Here is a 19,798-nt window from a genome sequence, read left to right on the forward strand (position 1 = left end):
ATATAGTTTAAGTTGACCACCATTCTAGCATCTTGTTTTGTATTTCTTCGTTTTTCAATATATCAAGACCCTCAAAAAGTAGAAGCAAGCATCAAAGAATAAAATGCTCGGGAATAAATTTAACCAAGGAAGTGAAAGACTTGTACATAGAAAACTGCAAAATGTTGCTGAGAGATATTAAAGAAGATACAAATAAATGGAAAGACATCCCATGTTCATAGATATGGAAGCTTAACACTAGGATGTTAATACTACTCAAAGCGATCTATAGATTTTTTTTTTTTAAGATTTTATTTATTTATTCATGATAGTCACAGAGAGAGAGAGAGGCAGAGACACAGGCAGAGGGAAAAGCAGGCTCCATGCAGGGAGCCTGATGTGGGATTCGATCCCGAGTCTCCAGGATCGCGCCCTGGGCCAAAGGCAGGCGCCAAACCGCTGCGCCACCCAGGGATCCCCGATCTATAGATTCTATGTAATTTCTATTAAAATGCCAATTTCTTTTTAGAAATAGAAAAATCCATACTAAAATATATGGAATCTTGAGAAACCCCAAATAGCCAAAATGATTTGGAGAAAGAAGAACAAAGCAGGAGCACTCATACTTTTTGATTTTATGACTAAGGTATAGTAATGAAAACAGTGTGCTACTGGTATACAAACAGACATTTAGACCAACAGAATAGAATACAGAGCCTAGAAATCAACTCTCACAATATGGTTGAATGATCTTCAACAGGGGATCAAAAATATTCAATGAGGAAAGAACAGTCTTTTCAACAAATGGTGTTGGGAGAACTAGATATCTACATACAAAAGAATGAAACTGGATACTTAAAATTACAAAAATTACTTAAAATGGATCAAAGACCTAAACATAAAATCTGAAACTATAAACTCCTATGAGAAAACATAGATGAAACCCATCGTGACATTGGATTTGACAACAATTTCTTGGAGTAACACCAAAAGCACAGACAACAAAAGAAAAAATAGACAAATTAAACTTCATCAAAATTAAAAACTTTTCTGTATCAAAGGACACCATCAACAGAGTGAAAAGACAGGATGGGAGAAAATACTTGCAAATCGTATATCTGATAAGGGACGAATATCCAGAATATATAAAGAATGTCTGTAACTCAACAGCAAACAAGCAAAAGCAAAAACACAAAATTCAACCTGATTCAAAAATGAGCAAAGGACTTAATAGACCTTTCTCCAAAGAAGATATATAAATAGCCAAAAAGTACAAGAAAAGATGCTCAAAATCACTAGTCATCAGGAAAATGCAAATTAAAACCACAGTGAGATCCTATTGGAATGGCTGTTATAAAAAAGAAACCCCAGAAAATAACAAATGTTGACAAGGACGTGGAGAAATAGAAACCTTTGTGCATTGCTGGTGGGAATGTAAAATGGTACAGACACTATGGAAATGGTATGGCAATTCTCCCCAAAATAAAATAATAGCATTACCCTATGATCCAGCAATTTCACTTTGGATACACACCCAAAAGAACTGAGAGCAGGGATATTTGTACCTTCATGTTCATGGCAGTATTATTCATAATGGTCAAAATTTGGAAGCAACCCAAGTGTCCATGGACAGATGAGTGGATGAAACCAAACGCCATGTATGCATACAATAAAATACTATTCTGTTTTAAAAAGGACATTCTGACACCCGCTACATCATACAAAGTGAAAGAAGCCTATCACAAGAGGACAAATGTTGCACAATATCATGTGTTCAGGGAACTTAAGAGTAGTCAAAATTGTAGAGACAGAAAGTAGAAAGATGGTTGTCTGAGGCTGGAGGAATGAGGCAACAGGGAGGAGATTAAAATTAATCAAACAGTGGGATGCCTGGGTGGCTCAGTGGTTAAACATCTGCCTTCAGCTCAGGGTGTGGTCCTGGGGTCTTGGGATCCAGTTGCACATCGGGCTCCCTGCATGGAGCCTGCTTCTTCCTCTGCCTATGTCTCTGCCTCTCTCTGTCTCTATGTCTCTCATGAATATAAATAAAATATTTTAAAAAATTAATCAAACAGTGAAACCCATGTTTCATGAGTTTAGGAAGATGAAAAAGTTCTAGAAATGAGTGGTGGTGAATATTGGTTATACAGCCATGTTAACATATTTAATGTCACTGGACTGTACATTTTAAAATGGCTAAAATGGTCTTTTTTTTTTTTTTCACGCCAAAAGGGTTTTATTTAAGAGCCCGTAGTGCTGAAGCTCAGGAATTTGGAAGGTCACTCTCGGCCAGCCAGCAGGTGGCCCGGTGTTGATGTGTAAGGCAGAAGAATCCAGCTTTCCTGCATGGGGTTCCAGTTCCAAGGTTCGGAGGGTGCCCAGCTGCTGGCGGCTGGTCCCCCTGAGTCACCACTCTGTTATGTCATGTATATTTTCCCATAATTAACATATATATTAACCCCCCTTCCTTGCTATGATATGATGAGTGTGTTTATATACACATCTACATATGTGACCCAGGGTCAGACTCTCGACCTCTGAGTTCAGCCCTCACCGGCTGCCTGTCCAGTTAAACACAGTCCGCACCCAGGATATGTCCTTTCCCCTACTCCCATTGTCTTGTCAAAACTTACCACAGGCAAACAAGACCACCAGCTGGCGTGGGGAGCCCCTTGTGTGCAGGTGGGATGGCAAGATTGAATAGAGATGAGGACTGTTAAGGAAGGACAGTCCCCTTGCTCCGGTGCAGGGTCTAAAGTGATAAAGGCTGTAAGGCAAGAGTGGGCACAGCAGGCACTCTGGCAGTTGGCAGGAAGAGAGGGGACTTCTTGTTTGGCTGTCAGGTGGTATCACAGAGGAAGTGGTGTTTCAGGGGACTTTGAAGGAATGAGGATATGTGTCTGTGTGAACTGGCAGAGGACACTTTAGATGGGTTGTCTGTTTGGCTGGAGTGTGGGGTGACTGAGAGACAGGGGCTGGGAGAGAATGTGGGTTGGCCAGGAAGAGGAAGGTGACCGGGGGAGAAGGTACAGGAACATGTGCCGCACAAGCCTGTCATATTGGAAGGTAAGTATTGGAAAGGCCTAGCTGGCCTTGGTTTGTAACCTCTTGGAGGAGATCCAGAAGGAATTTGAATGCCAAACTAACAATAATGACAATGTCTGTGTACAGAGGACTTCCTCTGTACATCTCACTCAATAACCCTAAGTGGTAGGTAACAACATTAGCTCCAGTTTCAGCAGAGAAAACGGAGGTCCCAGTGGTGCAGCGCCTTGCCAAGACCACACGCAAGGCCAGTAAGTAGTGGAGCTCGGGCTGTGAACCCAGACCTACGTGGGTCTCAAACTCTAATACGCAGAAAGAATGCCACAGGAGCTAGTTTAAAAACACAAATTCCATTCTCAGTGGCCAAAGACAGAAGAATCTGAGCAACAAGACTAGGAAGTATTGGATTACAAAGTATAATTATTATGAAGAGTATAAAATAAAACCCAGGCACCCAGGTGGCTCAGCTGGTTAAGCATCTGCCTTTGGCTCAGATCATGATCTCAGGGTCCTGGGATCAAGCCCTGTGTTGGGCTCTCTGCTCAGTGGGGAGCCCGATTCTCCTTCTCCCTCTGCTGCTTGCCTTGCTTGTTCTCAGTCTCTCTCTCTCATTCTCTCTCTCTCTCAAATAAAATAATAAAATCTTGAAAAAATAAAAATAAAATAAAAAATAAAATAAAACCCCTGAGTCCACACTTTTATAAATAAAATGAGAAATGAATAAATGGGAGAGAAGAGCCAAATCGCCTGTGCATAAGAATTCCAAATAAATGATGTAGATACACTGCTCTGAAGAAGGGAGAAGAGAACCCCCCAGTCCCTCAAGGATGAGCTGCACGTTATGACTGCAGAGAACAGTATGGAACCGTATGGAGAGGGGGGAAAGAGAGAAACTTGGCAGTGGAGACACCTGACAAATGCCACCTCAGTCAGGTGATTGAGCTCAGGATCAACAGTGGTAGGTGGTACTGACGTGAGGGGTGCTTGCCTGGACATGACAAAAATGGCATTTTACCACTGTGGGGCCTTCCTCTCCAAAACCCATACCCCCATTCTAATCCTGAGAAAAATATCAGACAGATTTCATGAGAGGGATATTCTACTATATACCTGACCAGTACCCCTCAAACCTGTGAAAGTCATCAAAAACAAGGAAAATCTGAGACAATGTTGTAGCCAGTAGGAACCTAAGATGATGTGACAAAGAAATGTAATACCAGATACTAGCGGATGTCTTAGAATTGAGAAAGGACATTAGGTAAACACTAAGAATAATCTCAATAAACTATGGAGTTACTAAGTTACTTTAGTTACTAAGAATGTATTAATATTGGTTCATTGATTGTAACAAATGTACCACTGTACATTTGTTAATCTTAACAATAAGGGGAGCTGGAGGTCCCTGGGTGGTTCAGTGGATTAAACATCAGCCTTTGACTCAGATCCTGATCTCAGGTCCTGGGATCATGCCCCACCTCAGTCAGGCTCCCTGCTCAGCAGGGGAGCCTGCTTCTCCCTCTCCCTTTGCCCCTCCCCGTATGATTTCTCTTTCTCTCTCTCTCTCTCTCTCTCTCTCTCTCTCTCCTCTCTCTCAAATAAATAAATAAATAGAATCTTTAAAAAAAATAATAGGGGAATCTGGGTGTGGGGTATATGGGAACTCTCTATACTATCATTGATTTCTCTATAAATCTCTACTGGCCTAAAAAAAAAAAAAAAAAAAAAAAAGGTCTATTAAAAATAAATCCCCAAGTTAACCCTCAGAAGCCCCTCTGCTATGCCTCTGCACAAGTGTATCTGAGTGGTAAATGAAGCAGGCCCACTCCCTCCCTGCCTGTTAATGGACTGAAGACAAGCCTCAGATACCAGTGATGTCTTCAGGGGTGGGGAAATAGTTCACACCAAGGATATGGTAAGCCTCTCTTCCATTGGACTCCCTGAGGCTAGGGAATGGCACCTCTCTCATCAGACTGGCAGCCTTCCTAGTATGAGAACTGGGTCTCCCCTCTCAGACTGAGCAGCCTGGCAGCCCCTGAGGGCAGGGCCCACTTTCCCTCTGGAAGATGTCCCCAGGTGCCACAGATTCTCCATATGTATTTTGAGAAAAACGTACATTTTTAAAAGCTGGCAAAAAGTTGATTTGCTTCAAAATAATAGTCTCTCAACACTCAGAGAAGTATAATCAATGCTCATAACAGCAAACTCAATGATCTTTTGATCATTGACTGCCCTATGCTTCCTTTCCAGGACCCTTCTCACCCCAGACCCCAGGCACGGACGAGTGATAACAGTAGTAACTGGGATCCTGTCAATTCTGTAATGGAGCTCAGCATCCCAGAAAACCGCTTTTTCTCAGTTGCAAGAAGTTATTACTGGAAGGTACACAGCAAGTCACCCCCAAATCTGGGGAGAGTATATCAGCAGAATCCACACATACAATAACTGTAATTACTGATCTGCAGAAGTTCTTAAGACAGGACAGGATGTGCCTCTCTGGACAAAGCAGGAAGAGCAGGGCCTGGAAATCAAATCAAGACCTGACAATAAGAAGGAGTTAAAAAAAAAAAAAAAAAGGTCAATTGTATTAACATAAGATGCAGGAATATTGGCTAGACAGAGATGGTGAAGTGTGAGGAGCTCAGCAAAAATTGTACGAAAGAGAAGTCTCTGAGAGTCTTATTTCCCATTGTCCAGAGCAGTGGGATTTCTGGAAACTCTTGAGCATTACGGACAGCTCAGAGGCTGGCCAGGGATGCCCTCTTGATGAGGATCTTATCCTGGAATACCCTCTTGATAAGGATCTTAAGGTTGGTCCAGGGAGGCAAAGGTTTGGTCACTGATTTGAGTCGTGTCTACCATGAGAACAGGGATGTGGACCTAGGTCAGCAGAACTGCCACTGTGGACTCTTGTATCCCTCAGAGGATACAAGGATCTTAGGCTGTCCTGGCTATTAAAATCATTCACCTTGCACACCTTGTCTGGTCCCATGAATACCAAACTTCTACCTGGAACATGGCTTCCCACGTGGGCTTCCCCAGGCTGACATCAAGTTTTCAGGCTGCCTCGAAGTGCTTGTCCCATTGTGATTTAATATATTTGTGGTCTGGCTTCCTTACCAGGCTCCTGTAAATTTGGCTAGTCTGTCCTTTCAGCCTGATTAGCTCCATATGCACCAGGGAAGCTCCATCTCTAGCCTGCAAAGAATGAGCATGACCAGCATCCAGTCCCTTGTGATGCTAGCTTGGGGGTGAGGGGACTCTCTCTGAGTGACAGTCTCCCTCTGGGCATCACTGGTTAGCTGCTCTCTGCCTCCTCAATCACCCCAACTACAGCCATCCACTTTGAGCCCAGAATTAGCTATAAAAGCTTCTGTGTGATACAAAAGAATAAGGAAGAAAGAGGCCCTGTGCTTGGGTGAAGATGCCAAGAACACAGGATAGCATATAAGCAGAAGGAACTGGCAATGTTTAATCTAGAACTGGGAAGATCCGGGAGGGCCAGCAGGTTCCCTGTCATCAAATATCTGAAGGGACTGTAGGAACAGAAACAGGACAGATTTGTTCTCTGAGGCTCCAGAAGAAAGTATGACAACCAAAGGGCAGCAGATTTAGGGAGACAGATTTCAGCTGGATGAGAAAGAGGAACCTCTTACAGTAGGCTTCCTCTACCATCAGTAAGTTAAATAATAGCTTCATTTTTTTTCTTTTGTCAAATTTGTGAGAAGCAGTGTCATCCTGAAATTAAGAACACAAACTGTAGGGCACCTGGGTGGCTTAGTCGGTGAAGCGTCTGCCTTCAGCTCAGGTCATGATCTCAGGGTCCTGGGATCCAGTCCAGCTCCTCGCTGCTCAGTGGGAAGTCTGCTTCTCCCTCTTTCTCTGCCATTCCCCCTGCTCCTGCTCTCTCTCTCTCTCTCTCTCAAATAAATAAATAAAATCTTTAAAGAAAAAGAAAAAGAACATAAACTGTGGAGCAGGACAACCTGGATTTACTTTCCAGTTGTCACTTACCGGCTATATAACTTTGGGCAAGTTTCTTCACTCCCCTATGCCTGTTTTCTCAGCTAATAATAGTACCTATGCTTAACTCTTGCAACTGTGGTGAGGAGTAATTAAATTATGCATATAGGGGCTTAGAATAACATCCAGCACATAGTAAGTGCTCAATAAGTGCCACTATCATTTTTATCATATTCTCATACTACCTATGCTATTTTTCATATTTTTCTTTAAGTAGATACATTATGTAAGTGTATTTTACTTTATTTTTTACAGATTTTACTTTTTTTTTTAAAGATTTATTTATTTATTCATGAGAGACACACAGAGAGAGGCAGAGACACAGGCAGAGGGAGAAGCAGGCTCCCTCCAGGGAGCCCGATGTGAGACTTGATCCCAGGACCCTGAGATCACACCCTGAGTGAAAGGCAGACATTCAACCGCTGAGCCACCCAGGCGTCCCACAGATTTTATTTATTTATTTGAGAGAGAGATAGAGAGCGTGAGCTTGAGCATGAGTGGGGGAGGGGCAGAGGGCGAGGGAGAAGCAGGGTGTCTGCCCCAAGGATGTGGGGCTTAATCCTAGGACTCTGGGATCATGACCTGAGCAGGAGGCATATGCCTCACTGACTGAGCCACCCAGGCACTCCTTAAATGTATTTTAAAGAAAACTTCATATTGCTACTGTAAATGCAGAGCCAGAAACACTTGCCATGTATAGGTGGAAACTGCAGAAATACACAAACCAACATTCTAAATTTACGCTGACCATGCTTGCCTGTTCAATGTCCTGAATTTGACGGCTGCTGTCTTTTCCATGAAAAACCGAGACGGGCCAGTCTACTCCTTCACTAACTAAGACTTCTTCTGTTGACTGTAGTCAGAAGAGAGGCTGGCAAGTTCAACAAAGTACAAGGCCGGTGTGGCCAGCAGCTCCTGGACTGGGGAGCCCCAGCAGCAGGGCAGGATCAGAGAGGCAGTTTACAAAGGGAATACCTATCCTAGTCTGAGACTTCAGGTTCTTTAGCTCCATGACTCCATTCCACACTAAATCATCTCACTACGTCCCCAGTGATAGGCAATGCACACTTAAAAAAAACCCAAAGCAGAAACACTTTGTAGCCCACCCATGCCGGTGACCACTCCCTGGAGGCCACCTGTGGACAGTTGGACCTGCCACCTCTTCTTCCCACCTGAATGTATTTTCTGCGCACAGATAGAGTGCGCGGAAGTGGGGAGGCCTTGAGGAGGGAGGGAAACACCACAGCTTCCTTGCCTCTTTATGAGACACACAATCTCTCCAAGTATTCCCCAGTGAGACTGATCCGTTGCTCGGGGTGCTAACTCACTTATCAACACATCCTTCTTTGGTTTTCCTTCCCTTCCCCAGGTCCACCTCACTCTCACTGCACTTTCTGGGATCACTTCCCCAATAATGTCCTGGCACCCACATTGTCTCATGATCTGTTTTTGGGGAAACCCCAACTATGACATAGTTCAAACTTCTAGCAATGGAATGAGGTGCCCAGTGAGTAAGTTCCATGTTATTGATGGGAACTCAAGAAATAGCAGAGAATAGTTGATGGGGATTCATTGGTCAGGTAAAGATTTAACTAGATGGACATTTAGTATTCTTATGTCACTGAGGTCCCATGATTCTAGATAAAGAGTTGGCAAACTATAGCCCACTGACCCACTGCCCGAGCGAAGAATGGCTTATACATTTACAAAAACTTGTTCTTAAAGCAGTTTTTTTTGAAGATTTTATTTATTTATTCATGAGAGACACAGAGAGACAGAGGCAGGGACATAGGCAGAGGGAGAAGCAGGCTCCCTGTAGGGAGCCCGATGTGGGACTCGATCCCGGCACTCCGGGATCACACCCTGAGCCAAAGGCAGATGCTCAACCGTGGAGCCACCCAGGCATCCCTACAAAACAATTTTAAATTAAATTAAATTAAATTAAATTAAATTAAATTAAATTAAATTAAATTAAATTATTTTTAAAGATTTTATTTATTTTTTTGACAGAGAATGAGAGAAGAGAGAGAGAGAGAGAGAGCACACAAGCAGGCAGAAAGGCAGTCAGATGGCAAGGGAGAAGTAGGCTCCCTGCTGAGCAAAGAACCCGACGTGGGGCTCTATCCCAGGACCCAGGATCATGACCTGAGCCGAAGGCTGACTCCTAATGGACTGAGACACTCAGGCACCCCACATTTATAAATAGTTTTAAAAAATCAAAAGAAGATTTTGTGACCCATTAAAATCATACGAAATCCAAATTTCAGTGTCCGTAAATAAAGTTTTATTGGAACACAACTCATTTCCATATCTTCTAAAGCTGCTTTTACTCTACAACCACAGAGGTGAGTAGATGCCAACTGAAACTGTATGATCCACAAAGCTCAAAATATTTCCTATATGGCCCTTTACAGAAAAAAGTTTGCTGACCCCTACTTAAGATCATTGTCCTGCAGGGACAAGAGGCAGATTGAGACCTTGCTGTCCCATGGATGGGGAGACCCAGTGCCAGACCTAGTATTTCAGGGGTAGGTTTTTTTTTTTTTTAAGATTTTATTTATTTATTCATGAGAGACACAGAGAGGCACAGACACAGGCAGAGGGAGAAGCAGGCTCCATGCAGGGAACCCAATGCGGGACTCGATCCCAGGACCCCGGGATCACGATCTGAGCCAAAGGCAGATGCTCAACCACGGAGCCACCCAGGTGTCCCTCAGGGATAGTTTGGATCAGACCTTCACATTTCCTTTTTCTACATCTTTGGGCCCTCCCTCACTACTCCCCCTGCCCCTACAAGCAACTGGGAGTCTTTCACTGAGGCATTAATGGTTTTATACCAGGAATATTTTTATTTTTAATACGCATGAGGACTTTTCTTCTCCACATTCTGCACACTGTCCCAAGTTGTTTCATCCATGCTTGATGGCTTCTGTAGCCATGTAGTTACTGATTCCTCCCTAGACCAAACCAAATCTCTAGCTCAGGATTAGTGACCTAAGATTTCTGATCAATACTCAAACGTCTGTTCAGCATCAGATTAAGAGGGAGGTACTAGAGGTCGGTACTGCTTACCAGTGGCGTACTTTTGCACAGTATGTTTAACTACATAAGGCATCAATTTCATCTTCCGCAGGAGGTGGAAACCATCCTCTCCAAGCCTGCCAGGATTACTGTGCTAATCGGATGAAATGAGAGCTGCCCACAAAACACACTACCACCTGGCCCCAGACTCTGTTATTATTGTTATTATTGCACTTCTGCTCTCTTTGCCCACCACATTCCCTGCACACTGGCTCTCCTTGAGTTTCCTGATCTTGCCAAACTCTTGGCGACCTCCTGGCCTTTGCATATATTACTTTCTCTGCTTGAAACACTCTTTCCTTATCACACTGGGTGCCTGTTCTGCTTCTAACCTTTCTGACACCCAATCTAAGGCAGGCCCCTTCTGTATGCCTCTCCACCTTGATTCTTTCATTGTACATGTGGTAATGTCTAATTACAGTTGATTCTCATTTTTTGCAGCAGCTATATTCCAAGAAGTTGCTGTGAATATGGAATTAGCAAATACCAAACCATTGCACCTAGGGAAAAAAACCTAAAGTTAGGTTTCTGGGAGACTCGTCACATTTTCATCAACAGATCAATACCTAACCTTGTTTTATGTGTGTTTCTGTTTAAAGACACCTAATTTAATATATATTGTTGATTCATTCCTATTGAACTCACAGCCAAAACCATTACAATTCATGCCTGAACAAAGCTTATCTTATACATATTTTCTCTGTAAGGCACATCACAACCTTCTTATGCTTGGGAGCACTAGTCAGCACTTGAGCACGATGCTTCAGGGGCGATTTTCAACAGAGAAGTTGAAAATCATCAAAAAAAAAAAAAAAAGCACAAAAATGCAGAAAACATCGCACGAAATAGATCACAAAAAGGACACCCATTTACAATATGAGAGCTAACACCAGAAAGCAGAGTGTTGCCTTGTGTTGACCTCAGCTGGGAATGTGCATGTTTGTCAGCTCCAATTTTTGGGCACTCTGCCCATGTCCATGCATGACCACGAAAGCGCTGTCTATATTGATTTTAGGGTCACAAATAAATTGTACAGAGTAGAAGTCAGGACTGCAGAATCCGCCAAAAATGAGGATCCGCTGTATTTGTTCTCATTTCTCTCATTCACCAGAGTGTGAATTCACCAAGAGCTGGCTAACCTCTGTCTTACTCACCATTTTATGTCTACATCTGGGAAACTGTGTGGCACACAGTAGGCTCTTAATAATGAATATGCCATGAATGAACAAATGAGTCAATTCAGTGAAAGTGCCTTGTTGGCAGTAATGACAGCCATTGTTTATGGAAAATGCGCCATGACCTGCCTTGTGCTAAGTGTTTTCTCTCCATTCTCAACATGAGGGAAACAGCAGATTGCTTTTGCACATGGGTCCTAGAGTCAGATTGCCTGGGATCGGCCTCTTCTTAATCATATAGCCCTGAGCAAGCCCCTTGGCCTTTCTGAGGCCTAGTTTTTCAAACATCAGATGGGGTCATTATGGTACTATCCTGTGGGCCATAATGAGGAGTCAAATGTGACAATGCACAGAAAGCATTGAGCACAGCACCTGGTGCAGGTGTACCTGCAGGAAACATGACCTTAATTGTTAATAATTCCCACAATAACTCTAGGAGGTTTATACCATCGTGCCCATTTTGCAGATGGGGAAACTGAGACCAGAAGTGATATCGTGAGCTCTTGAGGGGGCTCTGGGGACTCCAAGCCCATGCTGGTAACCACTCTGCTGTTTCATGAGAATACACGGGATCATTTTTACTAGTTATAGGGGAGCTTACTCTGCCTCCTCAGCTGCATTTAGCAAAGTGAGGAGGGCAGCTCAAGAGTCTTCTCTCACATTCCACATCAGCCTCTTTCCATCCCCTGCCCGCTGCTGAGTTTAACCCTTTCAGAACCAGCCCTATTGGAGGGGAGGTGTTGGTTTGTTATCTTGGGTTTGACAGCTTAAAGGCGGAGATACTTCCTGCTTCAAAAGCAGGAGGGAGGAGGAGGAGGAGGAGGAGGAGGGGGGGGGAGGTGGGGGGGGGAGAAGAATCCGCATTCGGCGGCGCTGTGACACACGTCCTCGGGGTTTTCTCCAACCTTACATCAAGGGACCTCAAACTTAGCTGCTAGTTGCAATCTCCTGGGAAGCTTGTAAAGGACCAGATGCTCAGGCTGCAACCCAGACCGCTTACACTCGTCCCCGGGGTGGGGAGGGTGGCGGTGGGACGGGGGGCACCAGCGTTCTTTCATGCTCCCCAAGAGATCCCAACGTGCAGCCAAGTTTGAGGACGGTGCTCTGGATCGGATCCGCGCTCAGCTGCAAAGCTACCGTGGCTCCGGGCACCGGGAACTCTCTCCTTTGAGGACTCGCCGAGCGGGGCCTCGGGCGGGCTTTGCAGAGGCTCGGGCTGGGGCGACCCGCGGGCCGGCGAGCTGCGCTCCCGCCGGGTCCCTTCAGGCAAGGCACGTGCGGCCGCTCCGACGTGTCGGGTCCTCCCCGCCGCGCTGCCCGCCCCGGCCGCGGGGGCCCGGGGGAAACGCCCGAGGCTCGGGGGTCCTACCTTGGCCGCCGGCGCTGCGCTCCAGTCCCCGGAATCCTGGGGCTCAGGCCCGCCCGCCGCCGGCCCCGCTGCGGGCCCCCCCCCTCCGCGCCCGAGAGGCGCCGCTGGAGCGCAGGCGCCACCCAGCGGCGCGCGGAGGCGGTGCGGGGCCGCGGGCGGGGGCGGGGCGGGAGCGCGGGCGGTGGGCGGGGCCGCGGGCGGGGGCGGGGCGGGGCGGGAGCGCGGGCGGGGGCGGGGCGGGGCGGGAGCGCGGGCGGGGGCGGGGCGGGGCGGGAGCGCGGCCCACCTGCCCATGTGGGCGGCTGCCCCCGCGTCGCGCGCCCCGGCCCGGCCCCGCCGCCCCGCCCCTTCCCTCCCCCGGGGGCGCGGGGACCCCGACCCGCTGAACTTCCTCTCGGGGCCGCGAGGGCCCGCCAGGCCCGGGCTCCGCGCGGGGGAGCCGTCCTGGGATGTCCCCGGCTGCGCTCGGGATCCTCCTTTGCGGCCCCCGCTTCCAGTACAGCCCAGGTTGGCACAGCCTCCTTTTGAAATAATGTGGGAGCCCCGGACACGCCGGGGACCGGCCCTTCCCCTCCCACCAACCCTTTCCTCTTCTCCCTGCCCCAGCCCCCACCCCCTTGCCCTCCTGCCTGGTGCCCTCCAGGCTCTCGGGCTGACGGTGATTAGACTCCCAGTCTGCGGCAGAGCCTGTGCAGAGTTGGGAGACACAGGTCCCTTGGGACTTGGCAAACCGGGTCATCTTTCTCTGCCGGCTGCAATGACTTTTTTTGGGGGGGGGGGTTGGGGCTTTCTTGGTACCTCTCCTGACTCCCTGACACTCAATGCCCGTAGCCACCCCTTAGTCACTGGGGAGCTGGGAAGGGAGAGTAGATCTGCCCTAGGCTGGGGACCTGTTAGCTGATAATTAAGCAATGTCCAGAGGAGTCCCACTATCAGGCTTTTTGAGAGCAATGGGGACCCTAAGCCACCTCCCTTTCCTGAGGCTTCTGGTATTTATTATTATTATTATTATTATTATTAATTTTAAAGATTTTCTCTATTTATTCATGAGAGACACAGAGAGAGAGGCAGACACATAGTTAGAGGGAGAAGCAGACTCCCCACAGGGAGCCGGATGTGGACCTCTATCCCAGGACCCTGGGATCATGTCCTGAGCTGAAGGCAGATGCTGAGCCACCCAGGTGTCCTTGGTATTTATTATTTTTTTATGAAGACATGCCAAAACAGGGTTACAAAGATGGTGGACTATTTAAAGGGTTTACATTTCACTTCTTTCTTCCCTCTGCAAATGTTAACTGAGCACCTACTATGCCCCAGACACTTTCCTAAAAACAAGGGATATGACAAAGGGCAAAACACCCCCAATATCTCTGCCCTCACTGAATTCAGATTTAATGTAACAAATTAACACTTTTAGCATCCACAAAAATGCGGTGCGATGGAATTGAGCTCCTCACAGGATCAGTACAGGATTTACAATGCAAAAAAATGAATGTGTAGGGTACTGAAGGCCGAGTGGCCTGGTGATGGACACAGGTTTTGCAAGGCGGTATGTGAAATGCCTTCTTATCCTGGCCATTTATCTGTGCGATGACATCTGGGGATAATATCACCAGTGGAAAGATGAGAGACACTTTGTGAAAGTGAGGTCTATGCCAACCCCCAACCTGTGTGAGTGCCGGCCTCATATTTGGCCTCTTGGTACTGGTAGGCTCTGGCCCCAGTGACCATCGAAGGCAGAGGAAGAGGAGGGGGACGTATCACCCGTGGGCACTGCCTGGAAGGGCAAGGGGCAGTGTATGTGTTTGGTGTGTGTGTGTGTGTGTGTGTGTGTGTGACTGATATGGCCTGGTCCCCAGCTTATACACGGCCGGCTGGTGTTCTCTGGTGAAGGTGAATCGGTCAGAGAAGTGCTGACAAGGACATTTCCCATTCTCTCACTTTAAAGTGTCTCTGAGTCATTTCCAGATCATTCTTGCCCCAGTCCTTGCAAGAGCTCCCTCCCCCTCACCCCACTGTGCCCCAGAGCATGCCTGGGCAAAGTCCTAGAATTCTGACGTCAGGCATCACCTGATGGGGTTAAAGGTTTTCCTAAGGACTTTCCCTCTGAGTTCTCCTGCCGTTTTACTCATTCCACTCGGCACTGTGTTTCAGAAACTGCAATTATCAACAGGTCCGTTTTCTTGGTGGGCTCTTCATGGTGGGGGGGGGGGTCTCCGTGAGGGACAGCACAGTGTTTGGATAGGTAGAAGTCATGTGTATAATAATCACAAGTATTATTGTTGACAATGGCTTAGGTGCTAAGAATTTCCGATCAACTATTGATTTGAAACTTCACAATAATCCTGTGAAGTAGGCACTACTACGTTTCCCATTTTATAGATGAAGAAACTGAGACTCATGATGTAATTTGCCCTTGGGGGAAGAGTAAGCCAATGGTGTGGTCAGGACTTCAGTTTGGATTGCCCAACTGCAGAATATGTGCCTGTGAGCACCTCACCACCATTTGTGGAGCACCTACTATGTACCAGACACTATGTTTTAGATATGGGGCAGAATAGACAACACATTCTTGTTTTTATCCCTCTTGTTCTTTTGTTCTGTCCATGTTTTCCTTCAGATAGAATTTTGTTTTATTTTATTTTTCTTAACAATTTCATAGTTATGTTATGAGATACAACCCATTTTCAGTAGGAAAGGGCATATTTATCTTCCAGAGTGATGTTCCTTTAAAGAGGGTGAGAATCTGGGCACCTGGGTGGCTCAGTGGTTGAGCTTCTGCCTTTGGCTCAGTGCATGATTCCGGAGTCCTGGGATCGAGTCCTACATCAGACTCCATGCAAGGAGCCTGCTTCTCCCTCTGCCTATGCATCTGCCTCTGTGTCTCTCACGAATAAATAAAAATTTAAAGAGGGTGAGAATCCAAAAGGAAAGGACCCACACATGGGGGCAGCAGGGGCATGGACAGGGTGGCACCAAGACCCTGGCACAGGAAGGGTAGAGATGAAAGAGGCAGGAATACTAAAGAGACCAGGGACATGTGGTCTTGGCAGGCTGGTCATGTGGACTGAAAGACAGTTTGACTTTGGGGGTCACAATGTGTCTATGATTGGCAGGAGTAAGCCTGGTTACTTTCTGGTCATGAATTGTACCTGCAAACCCTGCCAGGTGTTATGAGGTACAATGGCAGAAAATATATATACTGTCTCATTGATTTCCCAAAGTCCAGGAAACTAAGAGTCAGAGATGTTAAACAACTAGCTGAAGTCCGCACAGCAGGAGCACGTTAGTAGAGTTAGCATTCAATCCCAGGTTCCTTTCAGGCTGAAACCCGGGCTTCTAACAGTTGGCTGCCTTTCCATAGGTAAATGTGAATTAAACTGAACTCCTGGGGAGGGATTTGCATTTCTTCCTTTTGTCCACGATGTCCTTTCCCTCCTCTACCAGCTAATATTCTGTTTATCCTTCTAGGTCTAGCTCAAAGAAGCCCTCCCTTACTCCCTCTTTCCAGTGTAGCCTTTTCCTTGCATAGTTTAATTCCCTGTGAAGATATTGCCTCCCCTGACAGATTCAATGCCCTATAGAGCAGGATCCACATGGGTTGTGCTAGGTTGTATGTTTGCCTTTCCACATCCAGTCTCCATTGTTCTCCACCTTGTTGTTAGTTCTGGGAGGGTGACCTAGTTCTACAAGACTACAAGAAGGCTTCTATGCCCACTGGCTTCAAGGCGAGCTTGGTCAGTGAGAGCCCTGACAGAGACCAGAGGGAGGACAAAGAGTGGCTTGGGGGTGCTTGGGGGTGCACCCTGCAGCTCTCTTTCTGTGGGGTGCCTTAGGCTGGCCACTCTCCTGATCTATAGTCACAGCTGTAAGGTGACACTCTGTATTCAGCTCTCTCTGCCTCTGGTTCTACAAACTGTGCAACACCCAAAATGGAACTTTGTAACATAGAGCTCAATAAACAGCTGTTGAGATAAATTAGGGGCAGGTGTATTTGTTTGCTTGAGTGAGTGAGTGAGTGAGTGAGAAGCAGGAGAAAAGGATTTAAATGATCTTGAGAACTAGGGCCAGATGGCAAATAAGCCCCAAGATTCCTGGCAGAGTGTTTTTATTTATTTTTTTGTTTGAATGATCTTTAAATTTTTTTTTTTGAAATCTTCCTCACTTAGCGTTTGGTAAATTTGACTCCTTAAAATTTTGCCGTATGAATGTATGAATTTTAATCCATGTACAGATTTGTGTAACTCCCACCACAACTTGAATACAGAACGGCTCCAGGGAACCTGGGGTAGTTCAGTCAGTTGGGCATCCAACTCTGGATCTCAGCTCAGGTCTTGATCTCAGGGTCATGAGTTCAAACCTCACGTTGGGCTCCATGCTGGGTATGGAGCCTACTTAAAAATAACAATAATAAAAGAAAGGAAAAAAAGAATACAGAATAGTTTTACCACCCTCAAAACTCCCCCAAACCATCCCTACATCTTTGTCTTTTTCAAAATGCGGTATAAAGGAATCAAACAGTAGGGAACCTTCTGAGACTTGCTTCTCTCACTCAACATAATATCTTTGCCGTTTACTGGAACTCTTACATGCAGCAATAGTTCATTCCTGTTTATTATTGAGTAGTACTCCAGTGTACGAATGTACCAGTTTATTTATCCATTCACATTATCATTGGGTTGTTTCCAGTTTTTGATTACTAATAGAACTGGTCTCACTATCGAGGTATAAGATATTGTGTGAACACAGGTCTTCATTTCCCTTAGATACTGTTATGGACTGAATGCGTATCCCATACCCCTCCATTCATATAGTGAAGCCCCAACCCTCAATGCAACTGCCTTGGAGATAGTGCTTTTATGGAAGTCATTAGGGTGAAATGAGGTCCTAAGGGTGGAGCCCAAATCTTGATGAACTAGTGTTCTTATAAAAAGAGAAAGGGACTCCAGGGCTTTCTTTGTGAACACAGAGGAGAGGCCATACACATGAGGATACATCAGGAGGGTGGCCATCTGAAAGCCGGGAAGACTCCTCACACCAGAAGCCACATTTGCCAACACCTTGATCATGGACTGAGCCTCTGCAGCTGTGAGAAGATGTCTATTGTTTAAACCACCCAGTTTGTGGTCTTCTGTTGTGGCAGCTTGAGCAGATTAATACAACGAAATAGTCTATGCTAAGTGTATGTTTAATTTTGCAAGAAACTGCCAAGCTGATTTCTCGAGTGGCTGTACCATTTTGCATTCTTCCAGCCTCATATGAGAGTTCCAGTCACTCTGCAACCTTGTCAACATATGGTACTGTTGGGAGTTTTTATTGGTGTTGATTTTTTTTTTTATGTGCTATGTTTTGTAGGTTGTAAAAGCTAAGGAAGCAATTTGAAGCTGGAAATATTTTGGAAGTACCCTACTGAGGTCTCATCCATCTTTGGAGTCATCCATACCCCATTTCTCTGTTCTTATCTTTCTTTTAGCCTCGTTCTATCCCTAGGGTGATCCCTCCTCCCCTAGGCAGAACCAGTTAGTGATTGGCACATTACAGTCCTCATTAGAGGTGAACCCATTTCTGAGAATGTTGAGGAAGAGGGTAAGTATGTGCAGGGCTGGCCTCAGGAGCCCCGTGCATCATTTAAATTTCTGCTGTCATCATCTTGAAATGTTTAACACTTTTTAAAAAAATATTTTATTTATTTATTTATTTAAGAGAGAGAGGAGCGGGGAGAGAGTACAAGTAGCGGGGAGGAGGAGGGACAGAGGGAGAAGCAGTTTCCCCGCTGGGCAAAGAACCCAACACCTGGGACCCTGGGATCATGATCTGAGCTGGAGGCAGATGCTCAACTGACTGAGCCACCCAGGTACACCTTAATAATTTTTGAACAAGGGATCCACATTTTAACTTTGCACTGAGCCTCCACAAATTATGTAACCTGTCCAGGGTGTAGGAGGTCACAGGCAGGGCAAGGCTTCTCACTAAGTTATTTAGCAAAAAGCCCTCATGTGGTCCTGCTGACCACAGCTCTAGACAAACCCAAGTGCAACCTGAGGGTTATACCTGGCTCCTGGGCGCTCTTGGAGCCTGTCTTTTGTGCTGAGCTGGGTTAAGCATGATTAATTTGGAGGCTTCACAAGAGGATTGTTGCTCTAGGATCCCAGTATCTAAATGAGGATTTGCCTTAATTAGGGCCTCTTACTTGGAAGGCAAATGGAAGCTCCATCTTCCATCCTGACACCCCCAAAGTACTTTTGTACTTTGGCTTTTACATGGAGAGATAAATCAGCAACACCATAATGTCTTCTAATTGTCTCTCTGCCAGCCCAGTTGGCAAGAAGCTCATTCAAAGAAAGGTGATTTATGGGCAGTTTTACCACATTTAAGCAGATCACTGAATGCCCAGGTCCAAGAGGATGAATGGTATTAGCCAGAGGCACTGGGGGGCAAAGGGTGGGAGGGAGCAGGGAGTGGGGTCATCACAGGCTTTGGAGGCAGCATCCTGAACTGGCTGCTAAGCAGGTGCATGACCTTAAGGCAACTGACCTAACCACTCTGGACTTAATTATTTCAACTCTAAAGTGGAATTAATAATACTTCCCCACAGGAAAATTGGATCATAAGGAGTCCACAAGAAGACTCTGTAATGTGTCTGAGGCTCTCATGCATCCGCCCTCCGTAAGTGCACCGGGACTGATGTCACTTTTGAGTGCTCTGCACATACCTGGGAAAGAATAAATTTTGTACTTCTCTGAAAAGCCACTTCACAGACCTGCTTGATCCTCTTTCCAGCTTCCTAGGAGCTGGGTCAGGATTATCAGGCTCCTTTTGTTTTATTTTATCCAAGATTTGATTATTTATTTGAGAGAGACAGCATGGTGGAAGGGGCAGAGGGAGAGGGAGAGAGGATTCTCAAGTGGACTACCCACTGAGCAGGGAGCCCAACATGGGGCTCCATCCTGGGACCCTGAGATCATGATCTGAGCCAAAATCAAGAGTCAGATGCTTAACCAACTGAGCCCCACAGTCCCATCATGGCCTGTGTCTCCTCATATCAAAAGGTACCACTAATCGGGCTCCTTTTAGATTTAGGAAAAGCAAAGATATGTGGTCAGAAAATAAACCAAGAGTACTATAGAGT

The 19,798-nt window shown here is 46.0% G+C and overlaps 1 protein-coding gene and 1 long non-coding RNA gene across 2 annotated transcripts in view; one reads left to right on the forward strand and one right to left on the reverse strand.

The window, feature by feature from the left end:
• Positions 1 to 12,756, reverse strand: part of CHD9 (chromodomain helicase DNA binding protein 9) — a 223,650-nt gene extending 210,894 nt beyond the window's left edge. The window contains exon 1 of the mRNA XM_038531048.1: positions 12,670 to 12,756. The gene's annotated coding sequence lies outside the window, so the exon portion shown is untranslated. The remainder of the gene's footprint in view (positions 1 to 12,669) is intronic.
• Positions 12,757 to 14,098: 1,342 nt separating this feature from the next.
• Positions 14,099 to 19,495, forward strand: LOC119870327. Its single transcript, XR_005355785.1, has 3 exons — positions 14,099 to 14,842; positions 18,025 to 18,255; positions 19,265 to 19,495. It is a non-coding gene; the product is annotated as an uncharacterized LOC119870327 (long non-coding RNA).
• Positions 19,496 to 19,798: the final 303 nt, after the last annotated feature.

The sequence above is a fragment of the Canis lupus genome, chromosome 2 (assembly GCF_011100685.1).
Source record: "Canis lupus familiaris isolate Mischka breed German Shepherd chromosome 2, alternate assembly UU_Cfam_GSD_1.0, whole genome shotgun sequence".
Classification (NCBI taxonomy): Eukaryota; Metazoa; Chordata; class Mammalia; order Carnivora; family Canidae; genus Canis; species Canis lupus.